Raw genomic sequence first — 7604 nt, forward strand, 5'->3', positions numbered from 1 at the left:
AATTAAATCTTCCCCTGATCCACTCTGTCAAAACAAGTCATTTTTTAAACAAAAAGATATAAGTAAACTCTGACATGTCAAAATTGGTCAAAAGAAACGTGAGAGCCGATTTCTTCATTGCCTGACTGCCTGCCCAATGAGGTCTGCGCACTCATCGCTATCATTCCTCCCTGTCTTGCCTGTATCAGTCCAATAGCCACAACACGTGGCTGTGACAAAAACCTCTTTGAACCAGGTCACAACAAGCAGTGCAATAACATTGTTGCTTTTAGAATAGTGATTTTAATCTGACCTTGCTGTGCAGAAACACTGGTCATCTTTCCTTGCATTGAAATAAAATCCACAAAACATTGTCCAGAGCAGGTGCTGAAAGGATTCATTCATATACAGGGATTTTAATGCCACACAATTTACGCTCATAATCGTCTGTGTAATTGGGGAGAAAGGTGGGATTAGAGTGCTTTGTAAAGTATGCCTCTATGTCAGTTAAAATTGAAGGCCCCTATCATTTGCTCCTATATATAAATGGACACATATATGCAAACATATGTATTCTCAGACAGAGCCCTGTAAAATCCATCAGAGCCAGTGAAATCCCCAAGATTCCACAGAACAGAGACACACACACGCATTAACACATACCTTCTTCCTCTGGAGATGATATCCAAGAACAAAGAAAACCACATGCGTCCGCACAAAGCCAACCGTGTAACATGACTGGTCCAAACATTTCTCATGTTTACATGACTGTTTTGCTCTTGCATTTGCTTATTGCCTTTTATGCGTGAACAGAGGATATCTGGAAAGTATTTGTTCCTGTATCATGTGGCACTAGGAGGTAGAGAGTGTGCTGTCCAGCTGCATAATTGTCTGGTATCGGAACTGCGGTTTCTGACCGCAAGTTGTTGCAGATGATAGTTAAAACAGCGGAGAACATCACCGGGACTGTAAGAAAAAGTGAAGAGGACTTTGACGATCTTTATGAAGAAGCTTATTGCAGCATAGCAGTGACAAAGTACATGTAGTACCTTGGGTTCAACGGAGTCAGAATGAGCCCCGAACATCATAAGTTCTAACCTTTTATACATTTCCAGTTTACTACCCTACATGTAAATTAAGTTGCTCCTTTTGTAACAGCTGTAGTCTGTATGTTAATTAAGTTCTGACACCCCTTTGTCTGAGGTGGTTCTCAGTGTCCCACACCTGCTTCTATTTTACAATTGGTCACCTTTTGCTCAGGATGTGATCATCCCAAATGGTCTACAAACAACTGTTGACTTTCTTATTCTCTATAATAATTAAGCCATTTTGGGAAATGAGCATGATCAAATATATTGTGGAGTGGAAGTTGGGTCGAGGCAGACTATAGATTCTTACTGGCTTTTCGACCTTCCATTTAAGAAGAATCTAAAAGACTGTTATCAAAGTCCAAAACTTCTCTCACCATGCTTGCCCATTTGCCATTTGGGATACTGAGACTTTCGGGCTACATGTGCCAGACTCTGTAACAGCTGTATGACAGGCCGAAAGACTCATGAACACCCAATACTCAAAAAGGAAAAAGAATATGGTGTCACAATTCCTTTGTATGCATAATGGTATCATTGTGTCAGCTAGCATAAGCAAATTATGGAAATTATAAATAGTTAATAGTAAACCGTTCTGATGGAAGTTCTTTCAGCCAAAAGAAAAGCTTTGAGGTCTAAAAGGGTCTTACAGTCTTACAGCAGGAGTCACCAAGTTCTGTCCTGGAGGGCCGGTGTCCTGCAGAGTTCAGCTACAACCCAAATTAAACACACCTGAAGCAGCTAATCAAGGTCTTACTAGGTATACTTGAAACTTCCAGGCAGGTGTGTTGAGGCAAGTTGGAGCTAAACACCGGCCCTCCAGAATCAAGTTTGATGACCCCTACATACATGTAGGAGTATGTCTTACAGGATACTTAAAAACATTGCATTTCTTAATAATCACCACCAGGTGACATTGTAATGAGGTATCAAGCAGGTACTGTTTACGATTTAAAAAAGGTTTACACTTAAATGTAAAACATCAGGGAAAAAAAGATTCCATAGCGCTATAGGGGCAGGCAACGTCAGTCCTGGAGTGCCGATGTCCTGCAGTTTAGCTCAACCCTGAAAAAAAAAAACCTCACCTGCCTGTAGCCCTAGTAGTTCCGGTGTGTTTGATTAGGGTCGGAGCTAAACTCTACAGCAGGGGTAGGGAACGTTGATCCTGGAGGGCCGGTGTCCCTGCAGAGTACGCCAACCCTAATCAAACACACCGGAACCAGCTAATCAAAGTCTTCAGGATGCAGTTACATTTTTTTTTTTTCAGGGTTGGAGCTAAACTCTGCAGGAGAGTGGCCCTCCAGGATCAACGTTCCCCACCTCTGCTCTACTGGACAGCGGCACTCCAGGACCGATGCTGCTTACACTGTAAACCCCGATAAGTTAAGATAACTCAAAACATGAGGAAACTTATTGTCTTAAAACTTTTAAGTTTATAAACTAAATTTTTTTTAACACATACATCTAACCTATGAACTCAAAATTATTTATTTAAATAAAAGGTTTTTCTGGTTATTTTAAACTCAAATTGTATTGATCAGAAATCAAAAATACTATTTATTTAAAATACACAATACTTCATTTTCAGTTTTCTAACAATAAACAATTATTTTCATAAAAATAAATTTTAAAAGCCTTTAAAAAACTATTACCTCAACATTAATATTAGCAAAATTAGATTTCTTAAACACTTGGAAAGAAGACAATTACAAACTCCATATGCAAAAATACATTTATTTATACTTTTTGAGAATAAAACAATAGAAAAAGAAATACCATATAAACGTTAGCACATTTCAAAAAGGAATTTCAGAAGCGTTTACACTGTTGTCTTTTGCAGCTCTGAGCTCTGCATTATAACCTGAGCTCTGTAGAATGTAACCAGTATGCGCTAGTGGCTTTCAGTAATGCAATCCCATTAAATAACAAGTGAACAAAATCTGTGTTCTGGAAAGTTGTAACATTGAAGAAGCATTACAACAGACTATGACAATATTAGTCACAACAAATCAAATCAAAGTCAATAAATATCAATAATAAATCATCTCTTTTGCATCCAGAGATACAGAATATCTCTTAAGTAAACAAACAATTTTTAGACAGCAATCTAGGTGCTAGTGTTTTTCAGAAATGCAATCCCAATGAATAATGAAATGAACGTAAAAACCTGTACGTCACTGACAATTTTCAAATCTTCAGCTCAGTGTTTAAATAGTGTAACGACATTAGTCACAAAAACTGAAAAGAACAGAAAATACATTGTACTGAGCCCATACATCCATTCCTCTTACTCCTTAATCAGGAAATCATTTTTTTAGACTCAGCAACCTGGGTGCAAGTGGCTTTGAGTCTACCAATCCTAGCAGGACTTTTTGGATGAAGTTGAAGGTGTGGGTCAGCTCTTTTGGATAGTTGAGATGTAATGCATATATCAAACCAAACATCAAAAGAAAAGCATCAGCCAACCTGCAAATGTCCCTCAGAACAATGTCACCTTCCAGCGCAATGGCAATCCCAGCAGGGTCAAACTGAACAGTAGAACTCGAGTCGCCATTCACCATGCTGACAGGAGCTACGGCTTAATCTGCAATGTCTGGCTCATCCACCTCTTCAGTCTGAAAAGCATTAGAGCTTCATGAGCATAAGCAGATAAATTATATTAAAATTAAATGATGTATAAAACCTACATTCCACATCTTGAAAAACACAGAGTCATCTTCACGCAAGTACACAGGGAGGCCTCGAAGTGCAGCTGTATGTCTGTTGTTAATATCGTTTGGGTCCTGAAAAAAGACAGAACTGTGTTAGTGGTGCAAGAGAAAGGGGAAACAAATCGAGATAAAGGAACGATGACAGAGGGAAAGACATTTAAAACGAGAGAATTCAAAACCAGGTTTAAACCAAGTTTCACTTTTTGAATGGTATTACTGAAATAAAATCAACTTTTTCATGATATTCTAATTTTATGACCAGCACATGTATATTGTTTAAATTTAGTTAATCACGCTACAAATAACACTGCAGTATAAAGCGTATCTGATCGTTTTATTAGGTCTATTAGCTACATACACTTACCTAAAGGATTATTAGGAACACCATACTAATACTGTGTTTGACCCCCTTTCGCCTTCAGAACTGCCTTAATTCTACGTGGCATTGATTCAACAAGGTGCTGAAAGCATTCTTTAGAAATGTTGGCCCATATTGATAGGATAGCATCTTGCAGTTGATGGAGATTTGTGGGATGCACATCCAGGGCACGAAGCTCCCGTTCCACCACATCCCAAAGGTGCTCTATTGGGTTGAGATCTGGTGACTGTGGGGGCCATTTTAGTACAGTGAACTCATTGTCATGTTCAAGAAACCAATTTGAAATGATTCGAGCTTTGTGACATGGTGCATTATCCTGCTGGAAATAGCCATCAGAGGATGGGTACATGGTGGTCATAAAGGGATGGACATGGTCAGAAACAATGCTCAGGTAGGCCGTGGCATTTAAACGATGCCCAATTGGCACTAAGGGGCCTAAAGTGTGCCAAGAAAACATCCACCACACCATTACACCACCACCACCAGCCTGCACAGTGGTAACAAGGCATGATGGATCCATGTTCTCATTCTGTTTACGCCAAATTCTGACTCTACCATCTGAATGTCTCAACAGAAATCGAGACTCATCAGACCAGGCAACATTTTTTCAGTCTTCAACCGTCCAATTTTGGTGAGCTCGTGCAAATTGTAGCCTCTTTTTCCTATTTGTAGTGGAGATGAGTGGTACCCGGTGGGGTCTTCTGCTGTTGTAGCCCATCCGCCTCAAGGTTATGTGTGTTGTGGCTTCACAAATGCTTTGCTGCATACCTCGGTTGTAACGAGTGGTTATTTCAGTCAAAGTTGCTCTTCTATCAGCTTGAATCAGTCGGCCCATTCTCCTCTGACCTCTAGCATCAACAAGGCATTTTCGCCCACAGGACTGCCGCATACTGGATGTTTTTCCCTTTTCACACCATTCTTTGTAAACCCTAGAAATGGTTGTGCGTGAAAATCCCAGTAACTGAGCAGATTGTGAAATACTCAGACCGGCCCGTCTGGCACCAACAACCATGCCACGCTCAAAATTGCTTAAATCACCTTTCTTTCCCATTCTAACACTCAGTTTGGAGTTCAGGAGAAAGTCTTGACCAGGACCACACCCCTAAATGCATTGAAGCAACTGCCATGTGATTGGTTGATTAGATAATTGCATTAATGAGAAATTGAACAGGTGTTCCTAATAATCCTTTAGGTGAGTGTATGCAGTAACTCGTTTCAGTTTCATGAATATACCATCACATTCTGAGGCTGAGTACTTAAATATTTTCTAAAATGCTTTTATAAAGTACTTACCAGATAATAGCTGGTAAAAAAAAAAAACTCCACAGCAACCACAGAAACAATGAATATGATGAAAGCTTCCACAGCAGCACATTGAAGCGACGACTCCTGCGTGAATTGATTGGCGGGTTTTCTGGTTAACTGGTGACTCCAGCAGTGTCCAATCGGCCGCAGATTCGTAAATTTTGCAAACTTGTGTTTTAAAAAAAGTATATTTAAAACAAAAGATATTAAAATGCTCGTTCAAGCAGATAAAGTCGCTCAGATAACTCGCACCAGTGGTTTTTAACAGCTATTTTGTCGGACGAGTTCGGATGGCAAAACAACAAGGATTTTAAAACTTTGTTAAACGCACTTTTGTCTTTACAATGAAATCACTTATCTTTGTTTTTACAACGATAACATGACGTAGTAAGAACGATTAAATTATTATGGACATGTTGCAAATGTCTGTAACCAATCTGCGGCCTATTGTTCACAGATGGAGAAAAACTTTTTTTTTTTTTTTTTCAAATATACAGAAGTAGCTAAGTTACTTAACTTCAAGCATAACTCGCATCCAAAAAACAACAACAAAAATAAATAAGAACATGGGGGATACATATAACAAATATATATGATCTATGGTAAAGCATTACATTTAACAAATACATTTTTTAATACGAGAGATGTTTTTATACATTTCTTGTTTCTGGTAGCTAATGGAAGTCAGTGAGTCATAAAATATATTAAGTTCTTTAAAAAAAAACTTAAATGAGGGACTATTAGATGTAATTTTTGTATGTATATGGAATATGGAACTTCCCAAGAAGAATTATCACCTTTAAAGTGTTATCAACTACATCCGATCCAGTAAAGGATCATAGATTCAGATAAACTCACAGTTAACACAGGCTTCCGAGCTCATTTTCAGATGTGAATTCGTTTTACTCCGTTGTTAATTTTTCCAAGTCATTTTTGTAAAACATGAAATAAACTGACATGGCATGGCACGATAGTCTACATGTTGACTCGTTCTGTTTTGGAGAGATTTAACCTAGTATGTTTTAAAATAGGCAAATAACGTGCACCGAGTAGAGACTCTTCTTTGTTTAATTGGAACGCAATAAAGCTCATTACCGCCACCCACAGGCGAAGATGAGGTTGGTTATAAGATTAAGTCTGTTTTACTTATTTTATTTGAGTTTTTGGTAGTTAAAACGGCCAAAACGGTGAACACACCTAAACGTTTAAAGTTCGATTAACGTTTTGGAGTTTTTAGTACAGTTTACTTATTTTTAATAAGTAGGTTATGCTGTTCAGGAATACAGTGTACCCCTGCTTTACAAACAGAAACATAAGAGACGGGTAATCAAAAATACTGTTTCAAGAAGCCGAATTCACTTGATCAGGTGTGGATCTCCTTCAGAACGATTTCTCCTTATCGCTGGCATTACAACACACAGGCTACTTCTGCCAAAGGTTTTTATTAAAATGGCAATGTAAAGTGAGCTCACTGTTGTGTAATATCATTTTGTGAAATACAAATGTTCCCTGTTATTCTTCTCTTTCTGATCCTGCTCTGTCATTAATCTTAAATTAAGTCATCGCTTTTATATCTCTTTATTACAGCATGGGTTCAATGGGAATTTGTTATTGTGATATAGACGTATTATGGCAGCCATCTGGAGTTTCACATGGAGGACTGTATAAACAAAAACACATCATCATGTGGAGATTGTCTGAAACTCCCCAGGAGGATGTCTATTACGAACAGATGATAGCAGTGTTCAGATGAATGTAATTTTAGCAGGCTCCCTCTGTACACTTACTAGCTCGTTTCTCATTCTCATTAGATCAATTATTATGACTCACCACTGGGTGGCAGTGTGAGGTGGTGTATGGACTATGTCCAGAGTGCCAGAGACATCATGTGCACTTGTGGAAAATGACAAATGCCTTATTAGACGAGAGCCATCAATCAAACTAAAAAATCATTTACACCCACAGCTCTCTATATAGGGAGCTCTAAGAAAAAAACAATGAACAGAAACACTGGCAAAACCTCATACCGCTTGAAAATAACACCCATCAGCATAGACAGCATTGCATTAAAATCTAATAGGTTTTAAGGAAAAGGCTGTTTGGGATTTAAAGGTCAAGATGAAAGCTGAGGAAGAAAAATCA

At 38.4% G+C, this 7604-nt stretch overlaps 1 long non-coding RNA gene across 2 annotated transcripts; it reads right to left on the bottom strand.

Annotated features, from left to right (window-relative positions):
• Positions 1–2786: 2786 nt before the first annotated feature.
• Positions 2787–6535, bottom strand: LOC306843270. Of its 2 annotated transcripts, none has more exons than XR_013781825.1 (3): positions 5451–6535; positions 3755–3850; positions 2787–3682 (listed from the first exon to the last, which is right to left on the bottom strand). It is a non-coding gene; the product is annotated as an uncharacterized lncRNA (long non-coding RNA). The 2 variants fall into 2 exon arrangements; XR_013781826.1 differs by having other exon boundaries at positions 3755–3866; positions 5447–6531.
• Positions 6536–7604: the final 1069 nt, after the last annotated feature.

This window comes from Barbus barbus, assembly GCF_936440315.1.
Source record: "Barbus barbus genome assembly, chromosome: 2".
Lineage (NCBI taxonomy): Eukaryota > Metazoa > Chordata > Actinopteri > Cypriniformes > Cyprinidae > Barbus > Barbus barbus.